This window comes from Sinohyriopsis cumingii, chromosome 9, assembly GCF_028554795.1.
Source record: "Sinohyriopsis cumingii isolate HCF-2022 chromosome 9, ASM2855479v2, whole genome shotgun sequence".
NCBI lineage: Eukaryota > Metazoa > Mollusca > Bivalvia > Unionida > Unionidae > Sinohyriopsis > Sinohyriopsis cumingii.
This window is the reverse complement of record NC_142969.1, coordinates 93,982,961-94,010,065: the sequence shown is the minus strand read 5'-3', so window position 1 is coordinate 94,010,065 and position 27,105 is coordinate 93,982,961. Positions and strand designations below refer to the sequence as shown.

At 40.2% G+C, this 27,105-nt stretch overlaps 1 long non-coding RNA gene across 1 annotated transcript in view; it reads left to right on the top strand.

Annotated features, from left to right (window-relative positions):
• LOC149792270 (uncharacterized) overlaps window positions 1-26,899 on the top strand; it is a 49,986-nt gene extending 23,087 nt beyond the window's left edge. Inside the window, exons 3-4 of the long non-coding RNA XR_016423531.1 lie at window positions 22,885-22,999; window positions 24,771-26,899. This is a non-coding gene — a long non-coding RNA (uncharacterized LOC149792270). The remainder of the gene's footprint in view (window positions 1-22,884; window positions 23,000-24,770) is intronic.
• Window positions 26,900-27,105: the final 206 nt, after the last annotated feature.

Below are 27,105 nucleotides of genomic sequence, written 5' to 3'. Positions count from 1 at the left end.
TGTACCCTCAAGAAGTGCGCGGGCCTCTGTTGTTTCGAGGGAAAGACTTTAAGGATGGAAAATACATTCATGTCTATTATCACGATGAACATTTCGATACCATTACCAGTATTATCGGATTCCTGGGATACAGATATTACTGTGACAAATGTGACCGTGGTTATAATAATCGAGAATAACACAAACATTGTGGATTGAAATGCTCAGGATGTTTGGCCTCTCCACCCTGTCTGAGCGAAGGACCAGTGCCTTGTTTAACTTGTCTGCGCACGTTTGTCAGCCCTACCTGTTACCAACAACATTTGAAGACGCAAGGTTCACAGCAGAAATGTGCTTTTCAACAGCTGAGATTGTGCCCTACGTGTGGACAAGGCCTACGTACCAATAGTGCCAAGGCACACGTATGTTCAGGAAAGAAAAAATGTCACATTTGTCACCACATCGTGGACTTGGAACACCAATGCTACGTGCAAAAATACCAACCCCCACCAGAGAAAGAGGACGGCCACAAGAAGAAAGGCAATTTCATCTTTTTCGATTTCGAATGCATGCAAGAGACCGGCATTCACATTCCTAATTTCTGCGTGGCTCATCGAGCGTGCGAGAAGTGCATTCAAGAACCTATCTTCAGTCATTGCCCTCACTGCAGTAAGATTCCCGGAGGGCGTGAAAAAATCTTTCGAGGACCGAACACGTTAGCCGATTTTCCCCAATGGGTCTTAGACCCCATCGACAAGACGTGGAGCCAAGAGGACATCGAACGTTACGGAGATTGTCATCGTCATGCCACGGTGATGGCTCACAATTTCTCCGGATACGATGGACAGTTTCTTTTGAGATACTATACGGAACAAGGCACCGAGCGTCCTAAAGTGACTTTGAACGGAGCTAAAATCACTTTCATGCAAGTAGGCCAAGTACAGTTTAAAGAGTCGATGAGTTACTTGGCCATGCCTTTGAGCCGAATGCCTAAAACGTTTGGAATGACAGAAATGGCTAAAGGGTACTTTCCACACTTTTTCAATACGGAAGCCAATCAACACGCCGTTCTACCCCATTTACCTGAGGCTCACTATTACGACCCCGACAACATGCGTACCAAACAACGAGAAGCTTTCTACGCTTGGTACCAGGCTCACGCCTCGGACCCTTTCGACTTTCAGGAAGAAATGTTAAAGTATTGTCGTTCCGACGTGGACATTTTACGACGTTGCTGTGGAAAATTTCGAGAACTGTTCATGGAACACGGAGGGGTCGATCCTTTGAAAGAAGCTTGCACCATTGCCAAAGCGTGTTCCTTAGTGTATCGACAACGATTCATGCCTGAAAACACCGTGGCTGTCATCAGCCCTCAAACGACCAACTTTGTCAAACGTCAATACTCGGTCAAAGCCCTACGTTGGTTACATTACTTGTGCGACAAGGAAGACAAATGGATTCAGCACGCCCGCAACGGAGGGGGTGAAAAGACCATCGGAACGTATTCGGTCGATGGCTGGGACTTAGAAAACCCCAAGATCGTGTACGAGTTTAACGGTTGCTTATTTCACGGATGTCCCGTCTGTTACCCTGATCGTAGCACTAAAAATCAGTTTTTACAACGAACCATGGAAGACTTGTACCAGGACACTTGTCAGCGACGCCTAAAGTTAGAACAGGAAGGATACCAAGTGGTGGAAATGTGGGAACACGAGTACGATCACCGTTTGAAAACCGATCCCGGGTTTAAACGCCTCGTGGAAAGTTACCAGTTCATGGACCCGCTGATCCCGAGGGATAGTTTGTACGGAGGAAGGACCAATGCCACCTGTTTGCTGTACCAAGCCGACGAAGAGAAAGGAGAAGAAATCAAATACTTGGACGTGTGTTCGCTGTATCCCTACGTGTGCAAATATTGTCGCTTTCCTGTAGGGCACCCACAATTGCTGACGGAACACATCGACCTGAGAAACATTCGACAATACGAAGGTCTGATCAAGTGCAAAGTTTTGCCGCCCACGGACTTGTACCATCCCGTGTTACCTCACCATTGCCAAGGCAAACTGATGTTTCCTTTGTGCCGTACTTGTGCCGAAACGTGCAACCAAGATCAGCCTTGTCAGCACACCCAGGAAGAACGGGCTTTGACGGGAACCTGGGTCAGCGTGGAATTGTTCAAAGCTCTGGACATGGGATACCAACTGTTAGAAGTGTACGAAATTTGCCACTTTCCCAAGACACAACAATACCACAAGGGTGACCCCACGCAGAAAGGCATTTTCGCCTACTACGTGGATGCCTTTTTGAAACTGAAGCAAGAAGCCAGTGGCTATCCGTCCTGGTGTCACACTCCCGAAGACGAAAAGACATTCAAAGAGAAATACTATGAACAAGAAGGCATCACTTTAGACCACATCGAGAAAAACGAAGGCAGGCGATCGTTTGCCAAAGTGATGTTAAATTGCTTGTGGGGAAAATGGCACAACGACCGTGTTTGCCCAAGACGGAATATTTGACAGAACCTTCCCGCTACTTCCAGATGATTCACGACAAAACCAAATACATGAAACACGTGGACGTCGTTCGCGAGGATTTGATCTTGGTCAATTACGAAGAAGATCTGGACTTTGTACAAGACGACCCTTTTGGAAATGTCATCATTGCGGCTTACGTGACAGCTCATGCTCGCTTAAAATTGTACGAAACTTTAGAACTGTTAGGGGAACGCGTCCTGTACTTTGATACGGACAGTTGCATTTACATCCATCACCCGAGTCAACAGCACCCTGACATCGAAGGAGACCGTTTAGGAGCCTGGACAGACGAGCATCCCGACGACAAGATTCTAAGTTTCGTCAGTGACGGTCCCAAAAATTACGGCTATGAATACCGGGACAAACAAGGAGAAGTGCACACGACGTGCAAAGTGAAAGGATTGACTCTGAATTATCGTACCAGTCGAGTGGTCAACTTTGGGGTACTGAAAGAAGCCTTGCAATCGGGAGAGGATGAACACTTTAAAGTGACCACCTATCAACCCAACAAAATTGTACGTTTACCCACTCACCACATCGTCAGTAGGCCCTTGGAAAAAGTCTATCAAATCGTGTACCAGAAGCGAGTGCGACTTCCCAATCATTTCACCTTGCCGTATTAACACGTCGGTATTGGTCTGTATATAAAAAGGAACCCTAGGCAAGATCGATAGTTCATTGGGACTACCAAGACCGAGCGAACAAGATGAATACTTTCAGAGAAACACAAAACAAGTTTAGACAGGCACAATTCAAGTGTGGGGCTTCGGAAGTGGAATGCGATTGTGAGCCTTGCGATGGGTACGATGCTGTACGTTGTGACCTTAGCGATGCCGTAAAGCATCGTGGGAACTTTGTTCTCACTACCCCTATCATGGAAAGGGATGCTGTGCGTGTCAAACCTGAGGGATGCGAAAGCGATGCCGCTCGTCCTCTTGGACACTTTACTGGGTTTCGTTTTAAAGGAGAATTCACCTTCACGTCTACCCCCCTACGGATGTCATCCAGCTCTGAGCAAACTCCTGCCCATGTCACCCAACCCTCATCGAAACGAACCTGTGAAAGACGAATATTCGTTTCCTGTGCGTTTGTCGGAATACTGCGACTTTGAAAATCGTCTTCAATCGTTCAAAGGAAAATGGCCTAAGTATCTGGGAGGCCCAATCCCCGAAGAATTAGCCAGAGCCAGATTTTTCTACTTGGGCGAAGGAGATAAAGTCAAGTGCTTCAGTTGCGGTGTGTCACTTCACCACTGGGAACCGCAAGATTCGGCCTACGTAGAACATGCTCGATGGTCACCGAATTGTCATTACTTACGCTTAGTGGGACCGAGACATTAAAGTAACTTACCATGTCGTTGACGAAGAAGAAACCAGTTTGGTTAGGAGTCAAATGTTGGACATCACCGAGACCAGTATTTAAACTTCATTTCAAAAACGATATTGAATCATTACCTAAAGAACTACAAGAGAAGATTTACAAGGAAGTTTGGCAGGGACTTGCCAGAGTGAAATCTCAATGGGTGACTGTAGAACTTTTGTGCCGAGAAATTCACAAGAGGAAAGTGAAAAAAGTCAACCAGTGTGTTAGATTTCTCTGGGTCAAGGGTGCATTCATCCTATTGTATTACTCTAGACCGTTTACATCAAAATAGTTCAGTGACATTCTTGGACGTTACCCTGCATGGCAGTGGCCAGAAATTACTCACTATGTGGATTACTTTTGCCCTAGGAGAAGATTGTGAATTGTACGGAATGACCTATTCATGGATACTTTACAAGAGAACATTCGTGCTTTGCCTGTGGAGTTGTGAGAACGCATTTACCGAGAGCTGGTCAAAATACAAGTGAAACGTAAAGAACAGTTTCATCCGTTACGTCACCAGATTTTTAACCACTGGTACCTGAATGGTATAAGAGAACTGATTCGTCAGAAATTGTTTCAGTGGTCAGACCTTGTTAGTGAGTTAGTGAATGAACGAAATGTTCATCATTTTGGTTACTTCGAGATTCACCTAGAGCAACGCATTGAGGAAGACGAGTTAAAGGATTACCAACATATGTTACGTGGAATCTGCTTAGTAGAAGAGAAAACTTATAATCGAAGTTTGAACTGTAGGTTACAGTATTCTAGATTTCCTACTGGAGAACGAAGATGTCTGGGTAGAATGTACGTGTATTGCTTCCGAAAAAAAAGAGAGCATAAAAACAGGAATCCATGCCACGGCTTATGTCACATGTAATTGAACAGATTCCGTGGAAGAAACTCAATGACCATATTCAAACCGTGGATCATTACCATGGATTATTACAAGAACTGTATCCATTCAATTTGGGTCGACAAGTGGTGTGTGTCTTAGTGACTTGTTTTCTGGGATTTCGTTTACCAGCCGATTCTTTGTGGACTCTTTACGAACAGTACTTACCACACCCCCATGGCCTTAAATGGTCACGAAAAACTCCTTTTGCTCAAAGCCTTGCGGTTTCATCTGGATACTTCTCGACCTCTACGGGAAAAAAGATTCGTCAACTTTTAGCTACCCAAGACGTGTATGACGATGTGTGTGTAGCTTGTGACTTGCACCCCCATTGGACAGATGTCCGTGACTGGAAAAAGAGGGGTTTTGAGGCTTGGACCCAAGAAGTGGCCCAGTATGCACGAGAATTGTGATCCTTCCTTTCAACATCCAAAGAAAAAAGTTCCTTTTCAACCAGTGTTAGTGACGGTGCCAGAAGAACCCGTCACCCAGGACAGGACTGTCGTCGACAGGCTTGAAAGACCCTTTCGGGAGGACACTTGTGTGACCTTACCCTCTATAGAACTGGTCAGAACTTTACCCAAAACGTGTTGTACAGACACTTGTGTTTATTCCACGTTAATGGTTATCATGTGCATTTTATCCTTGTACTTAAGCTTTTGGCTTTTATGTATTTTTGTCTTTCGTATTCATGTTTAAAACATTCAATAAACGTGTTTTGAAAAAAGTATATAAACTCTCGTCTTGTTTGTTTTCGAGTCACAAGTGACATTCCTCACACTATGGCTACCTCTGCTGTCTCTGCTCCCTCTTCCTCTACTGTCAAAGTCATCGACGAACACTTAGATCGTGCCAGTTGGGAGGCTTTGTATCTTCGCCATCCCTTTAACATGCTCATTGCTGGACCTAGCGGTTCAGGCAAAACCTGAATTCGTCAAACGTTTGATCGAACATAAACATCATTTGATCGATCGACCACCTCAGCGAATCGTGTGGTGTTACAAAGAGTGGCAATCGGCGTACAGCCTCTTGCGAGAAAGTCAAGGCGATTCCATCGTGTTTGTGGAAGGCATTCCTAAAGAAGACGACGGCATCGTCTCTGACTCCCGTCAAACCCATTTGGTCATTTTTGACGACATGTTAGGAGAAGACGAAGAAGAAATTAAACTGTGGTTCACGCGCAAAGGGCATCACCGTAATGCTAGTGTCGTTTACATCACCCAAAATTTGTTTCAACAAAGTAAAGCCCATCGCACCATCAGTCTCAATGCACATTACATGGTCTTGTTTAAAAGCCCTCGAGATAAATCGCAAGTGCAAGTCTTAGCCAAACAGTTAGGAACGCCTTGGCTGACTCAGGCGTACGACGATGCCACTGAAACTCCATACGCCTATTTACTCGTCGATTTGAAACCTACGAACCCCGATGATTTGCGATTTCGTACCCACTTGTTTCACTACTGGGGCCAAGACGGAGGGCCTGTCCTGTACACGTCTCCGTCCTCGACTTCATTTCACTCCACAAAAAAAAATCTATAAAAGCCTCAGACCCTTTTCGTCTGTCTCACACATTTTGAACATAACGTCCCTTCAGTCGCATCTTCCCGTCAAATTGATTCGTGCCTTGTATGGCATCAGTCGAGAAAAAAATCCACAAATACGAGCTCGTGTCTTAGAAGCTAGTCTCAAAGAAGTCTTACGATGGTTGACGGTGACGGCACGTCAATTACTCCAAGGAATCATTCAGATTCCTCATCAAACCAAACGCTTTTTCGATCGAAACAAAGTCGCTTTGGTCCAACTGGCCGATCCCCGCATCGACACTCAAACCAAAAAACAAATCATTTTGAAACCTGGAGGGAGCGGTACTCTAGGAGGGGTCATCATTCGCTCTCTCTTAAGATGGGATCCTAATGCCCCCAAACTTCTCCCCAAGAAAAAAGTCCAACGAAGCCCCAAGAAGAAGAAAAAGACGAGGTCCCCAAGGAGAACTTCTCCAGTGGCGGGACCCTCCTCTTACCAGACACCACCCCGGAAAAAGAAAAGAAGCCCCCAGAAAAAGAAACAGAGAAAAAGTCCCCAGAAAAAGAAAAGCCCACAGAAGAAAACTACTCGCAAGAGAGGCACTTCGGCCAGGACGCAACCTTACACTCGCAAACCACGACCTGCCACAGCGGTGACCACGTCTCCGGCAGCCTCAAGTTCATCCACTTCTCCGTTAATGACACCAAGAACTGAAGAGTACTTGGAGACGTTGATCACACCAAGAACTTCTCCGCTGATGACCCCAAAAAGAACTTCCCCAGTGGCAGGACCCTCCAATTTAGTGGCAGTGGCTGCTGCTCACAAAGTACCTTCTCCCAAAATCAAAGTCCAAGAAAGATCGGGCAGTTACAAAGTTTACTGGATTTGTCCAAGCAAGAACTGGCTCGATTTAGTCCGTTGCGTACCCCTCCACGACGTGTCATGCCTGTCCTCAAATTGATACGACGTAAAGACAATCAGTGGCGACGCGTTCCAGTATAAAAAAGGCCTGTGACCAAGTCGGGGTATGTGTTTTTGGTGCTCCTGAAGACTCAAAGATGTCACCCTCCAGAAAACATCCCTCTTCTAAACAACCCCAAGAAAAGAAAAGAAAAGGACTGCCTCCTCGTTTAGTCAAACATGGGGACATGTTATCTGTCCTGTCCAAAGCTTCTCCACCTCTACGAAAAAACTCATTCAATCGGCCTCCAATCGATACCGTGTGCGAATGTTGTTTGAACGTCTTGAAAGGCACGATCCCTTTGTCCAAACACCAGAAACAATGCTTAGGCAAACATCGTCACGTTCTTCGTCAAATGGTTCAAAAGAAAATTCCCATTCGTCAAAAGAAGAAGATATTGGTCCAACGTGGACGCATTTTACCTCTCTTGTTAGGCCCCTTACTGAAAGGAGTCTTGGGAACCATGTTGGGAGGACTGGTGGGAGCAAGATAAAAAGGCCGTCGGAAGTCCCAAGATCTCAGAATCGACCCCTGACAACCCCATGGAAGGACGAAAACTAGCTTTAGTGCCTTACAAACGATGGATGGAATACCATCGGTGGCAAGAACAACGCACCCCGCATTTACCTCCTAATCCCCATTTGAGCGAGATGTCCCAGTTACAACACGAATTGCAGTCCTTGATGGATCGCCAAGATTTGTCCGAAACAGAAAAATCGCAAAAGTACGGTCAACTCTTGCAACGACTGCAACTCTTTCACCAGAAAGCTTTAGACGAAACAGCTCTACCCACTCTGAAAGATTTTAAGACCTTGATGAAAAGTCCAGCACCATCACCAGTACCAGTACCACCACTACCAGTGACCAAGACAGAAAAAGGAAAAGAAGAAGAAGAAGGGTTTCAAACTCCACCAGAAAAAGTACGCAAGTTAACAACACCACCTACCTCCAGAATTGGATGGATTAAAAAGATGATGGCCACCCCTTCTTCATCACAAGAGAAAAAGAAAGTGAAGACAGAAGTGAAGACAGAAGTGAAACAAGAACCGATATCCCCCGCTTAGACATCCTCCTCGACACTTATTGCCGGTCGCACACGCAAAGCATTGCAATCCAAGAAAATACCCCAAGAGAAAAAGAGTAGCATCCTCCAAGAGTGGGTGTCTTATTAACACACAAACACAAAAAAATGGAAAAAGTCTTAGCTAGCATTTACTACGATCCCTCCCATCCTGCAGGTTACGCAGGAGTTCAAAAATTGTATCGTGCTGCCAAAACTCGACTGAAAAGTCTCCGTTTACGTCAAGTGCAACGATGGTTACAAGAGCAAGCTACCTACACTTTACACAAACCCATTCGACGCAAGTTTGCCAGAAGTCGCACCCGAGTGGAAGGCATCGATCATCAATGGCAAGCCGATTTAGCCGATGTCTCTCATTTGGCCAGCTACAATCGTGGCTACAAATATTTGTTTTGTGTCATCGACGTCTTTTCCAAATTTGCCTGGGTCGTGCCCTTGACTTCCAAATCGAGCAGCGAGTTAGTGCGAGCCCTGCAACGGGTGTGGAAACAAAGCGGTCGTCACCCTCTTCGATGGCAAACGGACAAAGGCACCGAATTTCTGAACCAAGCTTTCCAAAAAGAATTAAAGAAACGTGACATTCATTTTTTTACCACCGAGAATCCCGAAACCAAGGCCAGCATCGTGGAACGTTTTCAACGCACTTTGAAAGAACGCATGTGGAAATATTTTACGCATCACCACACTCTGAAGTACATCGACATCTTACCACACCTGGTGCAAGCGTACAACCAATCTTACCATCGAAGCATCGGACGTGCCCCGCAAGACGTGACTCCCGAGAACGAAGTGTTGGTGTTTGAGCGCCTGTTTGGTACATCCCGACGAGGGCTGTCCCCAAGAAAAGTGGAGAGTTGGCCATAGGAGATTGGGTGCGCATTGGCAAAACCAAACGCACTTTCGACAAAGGTTACTTACCTAACTGGACGACCGAATTGTTTCGTGTCACTGGACGAGTGCATAGCCGTCATCCTGCCGTCTATCAATTGGAAGACATGAACGGAGAAGTGCTCAAAGGAACGTTTTATTTGCCCGAGTTACAACGTGTCACCAAAAAAGAAGACGACGTGTACGACATCGAAAGCATTCTCGAACGCAGAACCCGTAAAGTGGGCAAACGACGTGTCAAAGAAGTCAAAGTACGTTGGAAAGGATATCCACCCAGTTTTGATTCTTGGATCGACGCTTCGCAAGTCATCGACTATAAAAAGAAGTGACCATCATGCCTTTTCACACAGGCGCAGCTACGTCGACCACTCCTTCACCTAGTTCTTCTGTGCAAGATTTACAAAAACAACCCTTGTGGGTGTGGTGCGGAGAACGTGTGCCTAAAACGCAAATCGTCTTTTTCTGCCAGATCTTCGTGGTGTATTGTGTCATCGGGGCAGCCATCGCCAATTTGAGTTTGCAACAAGGAGACAAACAATTGTGGACCATTTTATTGAGCAATTGCATCGGTTACCTGCTTCCCAATCCCTCCCTGAAATTCTCCTCGAACATGAACCACGGGAACCTTGTGTCCAGTGCCAGTGTCAGTCACCATTCGAACAACAACAACAACCAGAACCCCATTTTAGGCGGAGACACGCCTCTGCCGTCCAGTAACCCCTCGGACAGCCACAGAACTCTGGAATTATGAGTCACCAAAACCAATTTTGCTTAACCTTACCCAGTGACAGTTCCATGGAGGTGTTTCCCCACAACACGTTGTGCTGTTACACGGCCAAATTATCTCAGGCCATCCCCTTAGATCACGAAGCCCATTGGGAAGTGACTTTAGTGGAAATCATTTACCCTACACAAATCCAAAACATCACTGAAAAGCAAAATACTTTTGAGGTCGAAATCCTGAACCAACAATTGCAAGAAACCATAAATGGCATCGAGTTTTCAGGGGACACAAGACCATCCTCCAACAATTCACTCTTCAATATTTACACCTTGAAAATTGCGGCAGGGTTTTATTTTAGTGACCAACATTTGGAGGACACCATTGCTTCCAGGTTCGAGTTAGCCTTTGGCAAAGCCCTGAACAGAATCAAAAAAAGTGTCACCCTGGAGTACCATAAAGTGGCTCGTCGCTTACTGATGAAATTTCAGGACACCCAAACGTTGTCCATCAGTTTTAATCGTGACTTGTTTGATATTTTAGGTGGAGACACAAAAATGGCTCCAAATTTTAAACCGAAGATCAACAGCAATACGGAATTTTACAAGTTTTTTCGATTCCCTGTAGAACTGAATCAAGGACTGAATTTGATGTTCGTGTACTCCGATGTGGTGGAGTACAACGTGGTGGGACACACCTCCGTGCCGTTACTGCGTGTCATTCCTTTCAAAGTGGATAGTACCACGACCAGTGACCAGGAAGGTGGGAACACTTATCACGTCCACCGCGAATTTGTACATCCTCACTATTTGCCTGTCAGTAAGTCTTATTTGGACACAGTCAACATTGCTATAAAAGGAGATCTGGGACAAAATATTCCATTCACCAAAGGAAAAGTCACGGTGAAAATCCATTTTCGAAAACGGTTCTCTCACGACTCGTAAGTCATGTATCCAGTGTACCGAGGGGTTGCTCGACAGCGAGGACACGGTTTAAGAGATATGTTAAAATCGGCCTTTCGGTCGGTGGCCCCAGTCTTGAAACCGATGGTGACACGCGGATTGCACGCCTTGAAAGATGCGGCACTGACGCAAGGCAAAGAATTTCTCCAAAATGTCATCATCGTCAAACAAAACCCTAAAGAAGCCTTCATGAGGGCAGGCAAAAATGTCTTGCTACAAACGGGCAAAGACCTTTTGGGCCGACGAGACACACCTATAAATGCCCTGCACGCTACCGAGTCAGGCATTCAGCAAGGACAAGGCAGAAAGAGACGACGAAGAAAACACCCTTTCACCAGACTTCACACTTCTAGAGCGAGAAAGGCAAAGAAAAGAAGAACCGTTCGAGACTTAGACGTTTTCGATTATTGAAAAAAAAAAAAAAAAAAAAAACAGAAAAAATGCTGCACCGAGAGTCTTGCGCTTCTTCCAACTCGGAACTGGATCTGTTTGCCATGCCACCCACCATGATGACCATGCAAGAATCCCAATGGGTGGAATTTCATCCCGTCTCCTCATTGACCGATTCCGCTCCCATCGAGTTTGAAATCAAAGGACAGCCCGAAGATTACATCGATCTGAATAGCAGTTACTTGTACCTAAAAGTCAAAGTTCTAGATAAGACAGGAGGTGATATAGACACTGAGCCAGTAGCTCCCGTCAACAATTTCATGCATTCCTTTTTTAGTGGAGTGGACTTGTACTTGAATAACAAACTAGTCAGTAGCAGCATGGATACTTACCCTTATCGTGCCTACCTGGAAAATCTCTTGACGTACGGAATAGACGCCAAGAACACTCATCTCAATGCCTGTGTGGTATGGGAAGCTGACGATGCAGACCAGTTTGAATTATTGGAAACTGATACAAGTGATAAAAAGAAAGAATACAATGAGGGATTTGTAGAACGAAGAAACAAAATATTAAATGGAAAGAGTTTAGAACTGATGGATCGTTTGCATTTGGACATGTGGTTGCAAGAAAAGTATTTGCTGAACGGTGTGGATGTCCGCCTGAGACTGAATCGTAGCAGTAGCGCTTTCCATTTAATGGCTGATAGTGACGGTTACAAAACCAAAATCCAAGAAGCCAGACTCTACGTACGCTGTGTGGAAGTGTTACCTAAAGTGGGAAACGACATCAGTCAGACGTTGAGCAGAACGACCGCCAAGTATCCCATACGACTCGTGGAAGTGAAAACCTTCACCATTCCCAAGGGACAGCGATCCATGATCGAAGATCATCTGTTCCAAGGACAGTTACCCAAACGTTTGATCGTTGGTATGGTCGAGAATTCAGCCTTCAACGGAGCTGCCGATAAAAATCCTTTCTACTTTCGACACTTTGGCGTGTCCAAGATCGAAGTCAGTCGCGATGGCAAGACCTTGTGTACCCGACCTTTCGAACCCGACTTTGACAAGAAGAATTACTTGAGGTCGTACTTGTCCTTGTACGAAGCTACCGGACAGTTAGGAACCAACACCAGTCATGGCATATCGTACGAAGATTATGCAGGAGGCTATGCTTTGTGGGCTTTCGGTTTCACTCCAGACCAAGGCAGCGACGAGGGACATTTCCACCCTATAAAATCAGGCCAGATTCGTGTGGAAATTCAGTTTGCAAAACGAGACCCTGATGAAACGGTGAACGTCATCCTGTATGCAGAATTTGATAATACGATAGAAATCAACAGTTTGAGAGAAGTCATTCTAGACTATTAGAAACCATGGAAGACTGTTAACCCTCTTTACCTAGTGGAGAAACTTTGAAGATGGAATGTGAGGAAACTGTGAAAGAAGAATCCCAAGACAAAGACGAAGAAGATATCATGATGAAGTCAAGATGGCCAGAACAAGAAGCCCATTTAGTCTGCTGTTTTGCCAAACACTTGGTCGAAAAAATGACGGAATTAATCAAGAAAGAGTCCTACGGATGTCAAAACGATCATCCCAGTCAAATTCAACACGATAAATGCCTGATGTTGAGTCAAGAAGAAAAATTGGACGAGTATCTGGACGAGGCTTGGAGTCTCATCTCGGACGAAGTCGTGTGGCATCAGTGGTATAAAGACTTGCGTGAACATTCTTGTCCACCATTAACCACTCAAGAGATCCATCGTATCGAAGCTCTCCTGAATCAGAGTGAGGAGACGAAACGAAGAAACGGTTATTTGTCAGACATTTTCAAGCAAAAAGTCAGAATCGAATTGATGACATATTATTACCTGTGAAGAAGAAAAACACACAAATCAATGGATACCTGGGAACTTTATTACCTTTTGAACCACAGTTCGTATACGTCTTCTTGGAATCCTGTCGTCTGTGCTAAAGATGAACTCCCTCATCGCAAACCTCAAGACCATCTAGCTTATGTGATCAACACGGACGACAGTCATCTCCCAGGAACCCACTGGGTAGCCGTCTACTTTCCTCAAGAAGGATGTGTGGAATATTTCGATTCGTACGGATTGCCCCCTTTGGAAGACGATATCATTGACTTTATGAGAAGAAATGCTCAGACCACCCGATTCAATAATGTGAAATTACAAGGCACAGATTCCTTGGTGTGTGGACAATATTGTGTGTATTTTCTGCATCATAGCAGCCTGGGCTATTCCTTAGAACATTTAGTGACTCATTTTGATCCTCGTTCTTCTTCTAGAAATGATGTGAAAGTAGATCGATGGTTTTGTGACCATTATGCTTATCTTTTGTCTCAAGCTAGGAAACGTAGTGTCCATCAATGGCCTAATGACTTCCAGCAGTGGAAATCACAATTTCATTCACAACGTTGTCAGCCCTGTTTAAAGTAGACTGTAAATTGAAAACAAATGTTAGTGATTTGAAAAAAAAATGTTTCATGTTATATGGTTGGATTATTGTTAAAAAAATGTTAGAGTTGTCGGTTAGTGTTAAGTGATTTTTGAATAAAAAATGTTGTGTTTTGAAAAAAATGCCTTTGTCTTTTGTTTGGCTATAAGAATGTTGATTCATGCTCTTTGACATCTTATTATCCCTCTCATGACACTCATTGAACGTTCCGGCTTGAAAACCGTGGATGTTTTCCTTCACGTCCGCGCTTTGACTTTAAGAACCGGGGGAGTTTCCAGTCTAACCATCCATTGTCGACTCATCCTCCTACGAAGATGTGCTCCAAACTAGCTAAACTAAACGAAGCCTACGTGAATTTGCATAGGGTCAGACACAGTCTGATACCGAAGCCAGAAGAGATAGAGAATGTGAGAATGTTAAAAGTCACTGAAGACCTGATAGAAGAGCTCTTCAGAGAAGAAATGAACAGGGAGAAAGAAGAATGGACAGAGAAGTACAGACTTCAGAGACAGCAGCAACAGCAACAGCAACAACAGCAGCAGCAACCTGAACCTGACAGAGGCTTTGTCGATTGTCGTATCGACACCAAAGAGTTCTTCTTCTCTTTCCGAAGAAGCAGACCTATCGTCAGAAAGTCTATCTTCAGAGGACGTCGCATTCTTAGAAACTAAAAGATTGTCATAGCAAACAAAAAACAAAAAAAACCAGCCCTTTTCAGGGCTACCCAATACTCTAGAAAAGAAATAACAATCGATTTGCCAATGTGTGTAGGTAGAGTAGTGTGAATATAAACACTGACTCTTTTGTGATGTGAGTGTATGTGTTTGTGTATAGGATTGTGTGTTTGTAAGTGTTCACGTACGTTGGTGTGGATAGTAGATTAAGATCATGTTTTTGGCTGTTTGAGGTGTGGGGAGAGTAGATTAAGGGTTTGATTGGATTGCTTTGCGTATGTGAATAGTATATTGAAGTGATTAATGAAAATTTTTTAGAATAGTGATGGGTAGTATAAAAAAGTGAGTGAGTGTTTCTTTTAGGTCCGCGCGTTGTTTGGTCATGATCTAGGTAAGATCAATTTTATGTTTTTAGGGGGATGGTTTCCATCACGTCCGCGCTTTTACTATAAATTGAAACTCGCTGGGCAGTCTAGCTACCCTGTTCATTCGTTGACAAGACAATGAATACCAGAACTGTGAAACTGCTAGAACTCCTGATTCACCTGGAATATGCCAGGCGCATACTAAATGAACTGGCCGCGGAGGCCATTGTCGAAGAGGCAAGGATAAAAGAGGAGGAGGAAAGAAGAAAAAAAGAAGAGGAGGAAAAGGAGAGAGATAATTTCAGAATCCCAGAGACAGAAAATTGGGATTCTGAAGCCACTTATCCCGCCTCTGCACTCCCAAGAAGAAAGGTAAAAGGAGATTGGGGAAGAAGATGTGTGTGCGGTGCCAGGCCTGGAAGGTGCCATCATTAGATAGGCACATCTGGAGTTAAAAAAAACAACACAAACAGCCCTTTTCAGGGCTACCCAATACTCTAGAAAAGAAATAACAATCGATTTGCCAATGTGTGTAGGTAGAGTAGTGTGAATATAAACACTGACTCTTTTTTTCCTAGTGTGAGGGTATGTGTTTGTAAGCGCTCAAGTACGTTTGTGTGAATAGTAGATTATGGGTTTGTTTATTGTTTCTTAGCGTATGTGGAGAGTATAGTTTGGGTTTTGTAACAGCTCAGGTACGATTGTGTGGATAGTAGATTATGGATTTTGTTTTAATGATTTGCGTGTGTGAACAGTAGATTTGGGGTTTGTTAAATGTTGCTTCACTTATGTGGATAGTATATTATATGAAATGAGAAAGTAGGGGGATGTTTTCCTTCACGTCCGCGCGTTGTTTGGTCATGATCTAGGTGATATCAATTTTATGTCTTAGGGGGATGTTTTCCTTCACGTCCGCGCTTTTCGTATAAGAACCCACAACGTTCGTCGTTCGCACCATTCTACGGAATAACCGATACAAGATGGAAGTGTCGGCGTTGTTTAATGATTTAAGAAATGTTTACTTTTGGATGATGGATGGAGAATATACTATTGAAAGGATAGAAAGACAATGGAGGTTAAGAAAAAGTCTTGACTATGTCAATGAACTAAAATTAGCCAGAAAGATAATAGAGGAGATGATAGAGGAAGAAGTTAAGAGATTGAGAGGATTGATTCAACCAGAGTATGTCAGAGTGGGGACAATAAAAGAGTCTATGGACAAGGTAAAAGCAGTGAGATGCTATTTAGAAGAGCTAGAGAAATGGTCAGAGTGGAAGTTTGTGAAAAGGGGCGATGAACAACTAAAGAAAGCGGAAGAACAGATGAAAAAGATAATAGAGGAAGAAGTGCAGAAAATCAAGGACAGGTGGGCAAAAGATAGGAAAGAACAAGAGAATAGAAAGAAAAAAGAAGAATATGAGAGACTGAACAATAACTGGATAAAAATCCAACAGAAGTTTAGAGCGATGGGTCACCCGGACTGGATACCGGAAAATGAAAAGAAGAAGAAGAAAGGAATGATGGAAAAAATAAGGGGATGGATAAAGAAGTGGAGGAGTTAGAAGAAGAAACCCAAAGGCCCTTTTCAGGGCCACTCATAGGTCTCGAAAACAGATTGACTTTCGATTGCCTACCCCTTTTTGTTTCTTTTTTTTTTTTTAAATTTTTTTAAAAAATCCCATGTTCAATTCCCCTTGTCCCTAAACAAGCCCAAACTCTATTCCCATGTTCAATTCCCCTTGTCCCTAGACAAGCCCAAACTCTATTCCCCATGTTAATTAACCTTGTCCCTAGACAAGCCCAAACTCTATTCCCCATGTTAATTAACCTTGTCCCTAGACAAGCCCACGAACTATTCCCTAATGTTAATTCCCCTTGTCCCTAGAGTGGCCCAGCAATTTTTCCCATGTTGAATTTCCATTGTCCCTAGAGTGCCCCAGGGGGGGTCTGTAATGCTAATTCCCATTGTCCCTAGGGTGGCCTCATTCACTACTAACATCTAATGCATTTTATCACAACTATGGGTCAATTAATGTTCCAAAAATTATTTTGATTTAAGTCTATGTAAATAAAGACAAACGAGCTTAAAACTCAATGTTTTAAACAAAGGAATGCTTATTTTATAGAATAAACGGGGTCATTTCTGTGATCAAAGGGCAAAAATGAGGCTTTATATCTACGAAGAGTTTTATCGAGTGCATCAAGAACGAAGAAAAAACCAATAACGAATTTTGCACAAATGAAAATATACATGTATGTAGCTTATGCTGGCCACACTTAGGGACCGGCCATTTGATGCTGAGAGAGATGTGGGGGACTGACAATTTCCTTTCAACCAGGATTGGTTCACCTCAATGCTAATGAGAGGGATCTAATTAGTTCTTTTATTATTCAATTCGGGGCAACAATATTTTCTTTAAAGTCTTTGGGGCGCAGGTAATATGTTTTCACAAAATCCAAACCCCAATTCTTCCCCACCGCCACCTCCACCCCAACAGTTTAATTGCTTGTCTTTTAGTGCTACGTTTGCTTTCAACAAAAATATGTTAGTCTACAAGCATGAGTGATGATTTTTGTATCTAAAGGATTGGTATCAGCACAATGAATACAGCTCTGTCATTTGTGAAATCCGTGCTGTACTTATTTTTTAAAAAAAAAAAAAAAAAAAAAAATCTTCAGGAATAGAACCTGGATAAAATAAATAAATAAATCTGTGATATAATCAATTCTACGTCCATGGAAAATGATGCTACTCCACTAATATGGTTGACCATTTTTCCTCCAAAATGTTGGTATTAACATAAATTAATACAACTCTATAATGTGGTTAATATATAGGTTAAGGGCTGAAATCTTGTGATCGAAGGTACTATTAGTTTTATAGACACAACTAAGAACCTTTCTCGTCTGCTTACGACTTGAATTGCGTAGGTTTAAGAGAAGAGCTACATTTCCTTGGATTAATACCGGAACTAATTTTGTGAAGTATAAATGTACCTTAGCACTATTAGAGATGTGTATGTTGTTGTGCGTTACGCATTAGTCACCTCATTATTATGTTAACTGGAAATCCGAAGACATCTGTGAATCAACAAGTTATTTATATCTTTCTGACACATTAGCTATTATTTGATACATATGTTTATGTACTAGTTCTTTCAATCCCGTCCTCTTAGCAACTGTATTGACTATACATCACAGTGAATGCCTTTTAACGTATAACTTTTTGATGATTTTGAAACAACATTTTCACATTGTTCTATGCAAACATGTTGATCGTATTGACCTATCTTATACACTTCACTGACATGGAGGAGATTTTTAGTCTTTGTCTCTTTCTCAAACTCTGTTCATTCTAGAATCATAAAACTATATGACTGTTTACATCTATATCAGTACCACACAGTTACCAGAAAAGCATGTCATTATGACCTATATTTCACATTGCATCTCTATTACTTCCGCGCCCATACCAGAAATAAATTTCATTATGACCTGTATTTCACATAGCACCTCTATTAGGATCACACCCATACCAGAAAAGCATGTCATTATGACCTATATTTCACATTGCATCTCTATTAGTAGCACACTGTTACCAGAAAAGCGTGTCATTATGACCTATATTTCACATTGCATCTCTATTAGGACCACACCCATACCAGAAACGCGTGTCATTATGACCGATATTTCACACCAGGCTAAGCATGGGTTCAGTTGTTATATTTAGCTCATGACCAAATAGGATTTTACCACCTAGATATTATATACCTAGACTCATGAAAGTTAGTGAGGTTATACATCATGATGAGTAATATACTCTCATCACAGAAGGAGTTCACTGATATCAATAATAATAATAATAATAATAATAACTTTAGTTACAGGTTCTAATATCCTTCTGTTATACTTAGATTATATACGGCATAATGTGATAAAATGTGGCCTAACACATAAGATTTGTTTTTTTCTTTCTGAAAACCAGTAGTTCAAACAACTGTGAGCACATACATATATGTATGATATAGTGGATTAAGAAATCGGAGAAAAATGCGTAAAAGCAAAGAAAAGTAGTATGTATTTATATTACTTTGAACTGTCAGACTGTCTTAAGATTTCATCCATTGATTACGAAAAAAAGGAATGTCACTAATCTGCCTTATGCCACAAGAAATGTTGTTCCGTATCAATAGACCAGCATACTGAAATTTCGTTTTAAATAATTTTTTCTTTGACTTTCGTATAATGTTATTTGTGCATCTGACAGACCATAACGTCGGAATACTATAAGAATCTCTTTGGTTACATATATTGTTTAGGTGGACAGGAATAACGTTTTCATGGCACTTTATTCAAAATCTGGACTTTCGAAAGAATATTCTTTCATGTATTGGTAAATGTTTATTTAATTCACTGCATCCTGAAAATTGACTGGCATACCCTCTTTTTGAGTTTTAACAGTTTAATTTGCTTCAATTAGAAGTATTATCCTAAATTACATCAGTATAGTCCAACTATGGCTGAATTTAACTTTTATAAAGTATGACAAACTGTTTATATCACTTTAAATAGGAATAATTTATTCTATAGTATGAATTTATCAATGAAAGTTAGAAATAATTTTACAATTGTAACTCTTTAGATATGTCTGATATTATCCACACCGTAAAAGATTCCTTTAATAGACATGTCAGAATTATTACTGGATTATGCCCCTTTGTACAATTACTGTACAACGTTTTTAAGATTTAAAAAATGTATAATGTCAGATTAAAAATTTTAGGAACATATTAAAATTATTTGCATTATCTTGAAAAGCAACGCCATAGAACGGATGGTACACTTTAAATTGAACATTACTTTTGTATTGATATTGTTGCTCAGTTTTATAGAAATAAAAAATTTTTGTTAAAAAAATTTCAGTTCCATTCTTATAGTTCAGGTTGTTTTAATTAAATATACATTGATATACGTAAAGATCACAGGATAGGGACCTATGGTGTTCCACAATTAATAGTTTTACTTTCATAAATGTGACCATTTCAATGTACTTTTATCACTCAATCAGTCCAGTAGTTAATCAACCACAGTAGCGCCAATCAGTTCTCCATTATCTAATACGTTCAGTCATTTATCAGTCATAAATAAAAGTGCTGTTTCACACAAGTTTTTTAGTTGAAGACCAGACGGATTATCACGACTAAGATTATAAGTGTTCAGATATATAATAAAATAAACACGTACATGTGTTACTTGCTTCTACCAATTTGAAAAGATGGCTCTATATATGTTTGTACTTGTATTCATCATCGTTTGTTACAGCTTCGTCAACAGTTTTCAACATCTGTGAAATATATTGGACCTACTACTTTGATTCCAATTAAGTTATAATTTCTACTAAAACAAGAGAAGACGCCTTCATAGCCTTAGTTCAATCATGTCAAGACCTGAGACATTTACAGTCATCAAGTTTTTAACATACTGGGATACAACTTTGGGAATTTTTGCATGAATTTCAAACTTTATATTATTAATTTTCAGATCCACTGACTTTGGTAAAACTATTTATTAAATTTATTTTTGAAGTATTTTTATGCTAGAATCATGATACTGAAAAACGTCACTGTGGACTACATTTCACATTGTATTGCTTTGTGATAAGATTTCGCATATTGCTCAAAATATAGATTTACAGCTTTCTGTACAAATACTGTTTTTCCAAGATTCATGAAATCTAGTGATGGGATGTATCTTAATGAACACTGCAACCACATCTCAGATATAGGTCATTGTTACTGCTTGGTTTCAGTCTCAATCACTGTTTATGCTTTAATCATCAAACTTGGTAATTGTATCCATCCATATTAGCACTACACATTTACAACAAAACAGGGTCATTATGACCTACATTTAACAGTATATTGGCTTTTGGTCTTGCAGTTATCTCATGGAAACATTGGACTTTTATCAACTGTTTAATACTGATATACATGGAATCATAAAACGCGCTAGTCCGATAAATCAACCCCCCAAATCTGTGTTGATATTTATGGCGATATGTGGATTGAATGTTACCTATTCATTTAAATCTACACTTTTGCTACATGCAAAAATCTTTCCGGAACAAATCTGCGTACAGTTTAGATACATACCGGTAATTGGTGACAGCCATATCTAGCACGAAATTAAAAAAAATGGCCACAGGACAGTTGGTTGAGCTGTGCTTCGTGGATTTACAAGTCACCAAACATACGATTTGCTCCGGAAACATAATGTACATATCACCAAAAGAACCTTTTAGCCTATGGTATCTCCACAGCCGCGAGAAAAAGTTTTTACAGCTTTTAATGAATCCTATCTTTATATATAATCCTCTAAACCGTCAATTAATATCAGCACGGGTGAGAGGCCGACTTATGGGCCTAGAAACCTGCAAGAGCATGTACCTGGATAAGTACTATGCCCTCATTTGAAAGTTGGTTACTGTGATCCTGATTTAACATTACATACACTCAAATCGGTTTGAAATTTTCATGTTCTTGGACACTCCTTAAACAGAGTGATCTTATGCATCGAATTATCATGCTCATCCCAAGGAAAGTTTTTCAACTTGCTTATTATTCACCCAATAACCTATAACTACTAATAAAACAATGAAATATCCAGAATATTGTTTCCATGAAAAACAAATGGCGATAAGGCTCATCGATTTCTTGGTCAATATAAAATATGTTTCAGCATCAGCATCAAGTTGAAACCAACCACCTGGAACATCAAAACTTTCAAGATTTTTTTCATGTTCATGCAAAATTGTGTAACATCAACTCTTTTTATTTTTTCTGTTTGTCTTTTCTGTGTTTTGTATTTGCCTTTGAAAAAGACTTATTTAGAATCGAAAGCGCTTATGCTAGTTAGAAACTAGTTTTGTACTGACCATTGTTAGTTTGCTGCAATTGTATTAATCCATGACACACGCGATCTGTTGCTGGAGCTGGTATAACGGTACACATTTCTGTTTTGTCATTTGTATCATGTATTTTATTCTGGTACGAGTAATGTTAGGTAATTTATTAAAGATATGGTATTCCTTCCCACTTTGATTTTAATTGTCTTGCTCTAATTTTCCAGTTCTGTACACTTTCCTGCCTTTAAATTGTTCATGCAGTTTATTTAGTTAAGTTCTCTTGCTTTCCCTTTCGATGAAGTAGCAGGGAATGCCAACTAACAAGACCAGTTTCTTTAAGTCAGCATTTCCCATTGACACTTGTATAAACCTAATTATAATCTACCATTGACTTTCAATTAGTTCTTTTTATTTCTGTCCATCTGTTCTTGCGGATTTTCCATATTAGGTCCAACATTACTGAGTGATAACCATTTTAGTCATATATTGCCTATTCATTCCATTCAAGTCCACACTGTTCTTCAAACTTTGCATCCCAACGCAAGAATCCAAATTGGTATTGGATCATATCTGCATGGTTATGTAAGGCTGCACTCCACATGCCGACATTGTAGAGGACATGAACTATGTCATATAAAACAGCCGCCACATCTCAGAAAACAAAATTACATGACTCTTGATGATGTCTCGACTACATATATAAGTCTGAATGTCAGGTTCTCACTTTATCAATAATGTATTTTTGGATAATTTAATTGCATTGAAATTAATATATATCGTTCATGAACTCATCTATATTACATAGATAATATATTGGAGGAAATAAAAATACCACACCTTAAGTATATCATTCAGTTATCTCCTTTACACCAGACATAACATTTCAAGAAATAAAAACTCGCATTTTCAGCGATTGGTTATGATAATAAAGAGAAGATTTGTAAAGTATTATATTATACCTTAATCTTGATGCAAATGTAAGTAGAAGCAATTTAATAATTTCTCACATTAAAGTTTACAATTTTAAAAACTGATAAAGTATTTATTTGTTTGGTTTAGGTATTTTTCTGTCTGACTTAAGCCCATTACTGGTAATTTCGTATTTAGAAGAAATATACATTATATGTATCTATATTATCTAAAATATTCATACTTTTGTATTAGATGGGAATGAACACAACTTCACCTGAAATGTGGGTGCCTGTAATGGATTTTATATCACATTTGCCGTAGAAATGTCCTTGGACCTATGGGACTCTGCCCCATATATATGTCCAAGGTAAGGTCATCAAACTTTCACTTATCATTTTTCTCATTGCTGGTTTTGTCTCCTTTAATTCATTTATCATAAGCTACTTCTCCCTTTCAGATACACACGTTCATCCTGTTTTTTACTCCATTTGACTCACTATACTTATTGTTTAAATTTGGAATTTTTCTGTATTTTATTCCCCAAATTTCACCCCCAATCCAACATAACCACTTAGAAGCTGTGATATACTATATTTTGTGACTGATTGGCTTACTGCATACATTTTATTCACAGCATAAAAGAGAGAAGCTTTCTATTTGTGTTACAAAGAGGATGGGTAGGTAGACGTTTGTGTGATGACTGGGGAATAGTGACCTCGTGTATCTGCAGACAGTGTAAAGTGGTCAAAGCTTATACTTATAATAAGACTGGGTCATGTCCACCTGACTCTGATGTTAAGTTCTGCATCTACCAAACAAATATAAAATTCTTTATTTGAGGTGAATTTGACTTTTCGAAGTAGGAAAGGTACATACTAGTTGGTACATTGACCTTTGACCTAGTTATTACATGATATGATATAATGTGATTTATCACATATCATCCATGTGAAGTTCAGTAAATGCTGATATGAATAAAACACAACTGATAGTTAAAACAATTCATTTTATTCCCAAAATGTAGTTTGGTACTAAAGCACAAATATCAAAACAACAGCTGAAATAGTACACATTAATATAAGACACAGACTGGTACCTCATAAAATTGTTTCTGACAAGCGAGAATAAGTACACTTGTTACTTGTACAGTCCCGAGCTATATCACATATTATTGAAAACAATAAGGTTGGCTATAGGTATAACGGTACCAATTGTACAACCCCAGGTGGGCGGAGCTTAAGGTGTAGGTAACATTGTATTCAGAAATAAACAACAACACTAGCTGTGATTGGTATATTATGTAAGAGTTGTACTTTCTGTTAGGCTTAAAAAAGTTGAGCCTCTTGGCAACATGGGAGATTATGTTAATTCATATCTAGATCATACTTTGCATTTTTTATGATTTTTTTAAAAAATATCGTACACATGAGTGAAAATGTGTCTGTTGTGACTAGATAACTCTTAGCCCTGTCTAGTTCCAGTAGAGTTATCTCTCTTAAATGCAATGGAGTACCTGGTTTTGTCCATGTAAAATTAACAATCTAACATTGTTCTCTATGACAGTGTGTGACATGCATGCTGAGGTAGGGCAGAAAGCATATTTATTTCACAAAACAATAGCGTTGAGGTCTATGAAAAAACATTTGGTACCGTTTTACCAGCCAGTGCACTGTAAAGGGCTGTTATTCGCCATATGATTTGTATCCTTTCGAGCCGAGTCCTCTAGGCTCAATAAAAGAAAGCACATTCATAAAAAGGAAAAAGGAAAAGGTGAAAGATCAAAATACAATGAATAATACAATTGTGCGACATAATTAAACATTATATGTAATTTTCTTCAACGACTAGTCTTTTAGACGATTATAACATACTATTAACAGCATGCAGTGCTTGATTGTTTTTCTCTTTTTGTATACTATTTAATGTTTTTTAAAACTTGAGGGGGTGGGGGGCTTTTAATTATGTCGTTTTATAACATCAGTGGAAGATATTTAAGAGTGGTTGTTGCAAACAAGTTGACTCAAAAGATGGTCGCATGTTGGCAGATATATTATCATGTCTTATTAAAGCTATAGCAAAATTTTAAAAATTCCATGTCGATTAGTCGATCCGACAATTTAACTATTTTATCTCTTCAGCATACATATATGACGAGCAACACGACAACATCGATAGATGTTGCCGGGCAAGAGAAGGAATCACCTCTTCTGACTGGTTTGAATGCAGATGGAGCTAAGAGACCACAAGGTTCATACACGTGAGAGGACAACCTCACTGGCATTATCAAACTCATTTGGGCTGATTAAAAAGATCTCATTATCAATACTTTGAGCAGGCAAGGAGGAAATTATACTTCTGCCCAAGACAGGTAAATAGGGTAAGACTTTATTATGTGTGTTAGTAGCGCACCATATAGAGGGTGGTTTCATATTTCAGTATGAACAATTTTGATGTAATGCTCAATCTATGGAATTCAAGTTAAGTTCAGTAGGTTCATTCTCTCTCTCTCTCTCTATCTCTCTCTCTCTCTCTCTCTCTCTCTCTCTCTCATATAAACTCAAATAGTTTTTAGGAAAGTTACTGCAATAGATATACAGAAAAAACAACTGTTACTAAATAACAAACTAATTACAGGATAAATAAGGTAGTTATTTGGAAATATGTTGAAATTGGCACACTAACAAATTACGCGAAGGAACATTGTCAGAATTTTTAAAGCTTGTAATTTATATTTGAAAACAAAATATTATATAGCAAATAACATGCCTATGTGTGAGAATTATCACACGCCAGACTATTCTTCCTATGAAGCGAATTGTATATGAAATAAATAGTAAAGAATACACAACTTTTCTGGCATACTGAAAGAGTTCAAAATGTACAAGTTGTATCGCCATCGCTGGAAAGGAAACTGTCGATGCTGGCTACTGTGGACTTCGGGCATGTAGGAGGTGTCGCTGTCGGACTTATGGAAATCTCAGTTTAGGGCATGGATAGTTTATCTCAGCCTGTGTTACAGGGAGCTTGATGGTACTGTATGCATTCGAAATGCTGGAACGTTTTTGTTACTGCAGGATGAATTCTCACCGGCGATGTATATATTGCTGCTGAAAATCCTCGCAGTGGTAAAATAGTGTTGTCCTTTGAAATAACTGACAATTCTTGTGGGCGAAAGGTAGGAAAATCACAGAAGAGTTGTTCAATCTTTACTGGGAGTAACACCTTGCTTCATGATATTCGTCCACCGCTTGTTGTGAGATCTTTAACTGCCACTTGGTATGAGAGGATTACTCATACCCTTTTATGAAATGAGGAAATTGCTGATCAAAGAATCGTTGAATAAATGTTTTGCTGATGTAGAATATAGGAAGAAATGTATAATGCATCGGAGTTTTGCAATTCTTACAAAAGAAACCTACAATCCTTTTTTAATAAAACATATATGAATTACAGGAACAAAGCAATTACGTTTAATACAATTTCCAACAAAGAATCAATCATGACATTTTTATCAAAAAATAATGACACATGTAGGTGCCACTTTATGAGCACTGCTTTCTCATTTCAGTAGTTGGTCAATAGCGACTACATTTTATACTTTACTGACTGTGGTTAAATTTATGTTTGATGTTCATCTCGAGTTTGTTCATGCTGTAATCGTGAATTTGAAGATGATATGCATCTCTATTATTACCAAGCTCTTACAACAAAACAGGCATACTGTGGCCCACATTTCGTCCTTAATTGGTTTTGGCAAGCTGATGACCACGTGAGTTTTGGACATGTTATATGCTTACTATCTTACCATTAGTCATGACATTTAGTGACTAGATGTATCTCAATAAAACAGTCGATGTGACCTTTAGCTTATGCTAAGGGAATTTGTTGTAATTAGGTATTCAGATTTCATTTATTGGGTGCTGTTTAAGTTCCAGACATTACACTTGATAACTGGATGCATCGCTGCTACAACAGTGCTCTTAAAACCAAAGAAAGTCACTGTGATCCATTTTATACTTTACTCAATGGCGTTACAAAGGGTGAGTTGGGAAGGTGCAATTGCCCCTTTGGCGAGGGGAATGGGATGCCGTCGTGAGATTTTAATGCAGCTGAAATTGTCACAGTGTGTGTATTGCACCTGACCATAGTGTAACGTGGGCAATTCTGAAAACATCTTTAGAATACCGCGGAGGGAGTCTGGTAACGAACATAACTGTTCTCCGTACCAAGGCAGGTACGCCACTAAAAAAGTTTGTCCCCTCCCGGCACCTTGCAATTTTTGTTACAACAACAAATTTCATCGCCATCAAAAATGTGCCATCTGTTAGTGTCTGTTCTTAAAACAAGATCACCAGTCATTCTTTACCGGTCATATATATAATTTTGTTATAGCGATTAGCACAAGAATATTGAATGTTTTCTATATGTGTTATTGTTATTGCATCACTTGCACTAGCAGGCTGTCCTAAATGT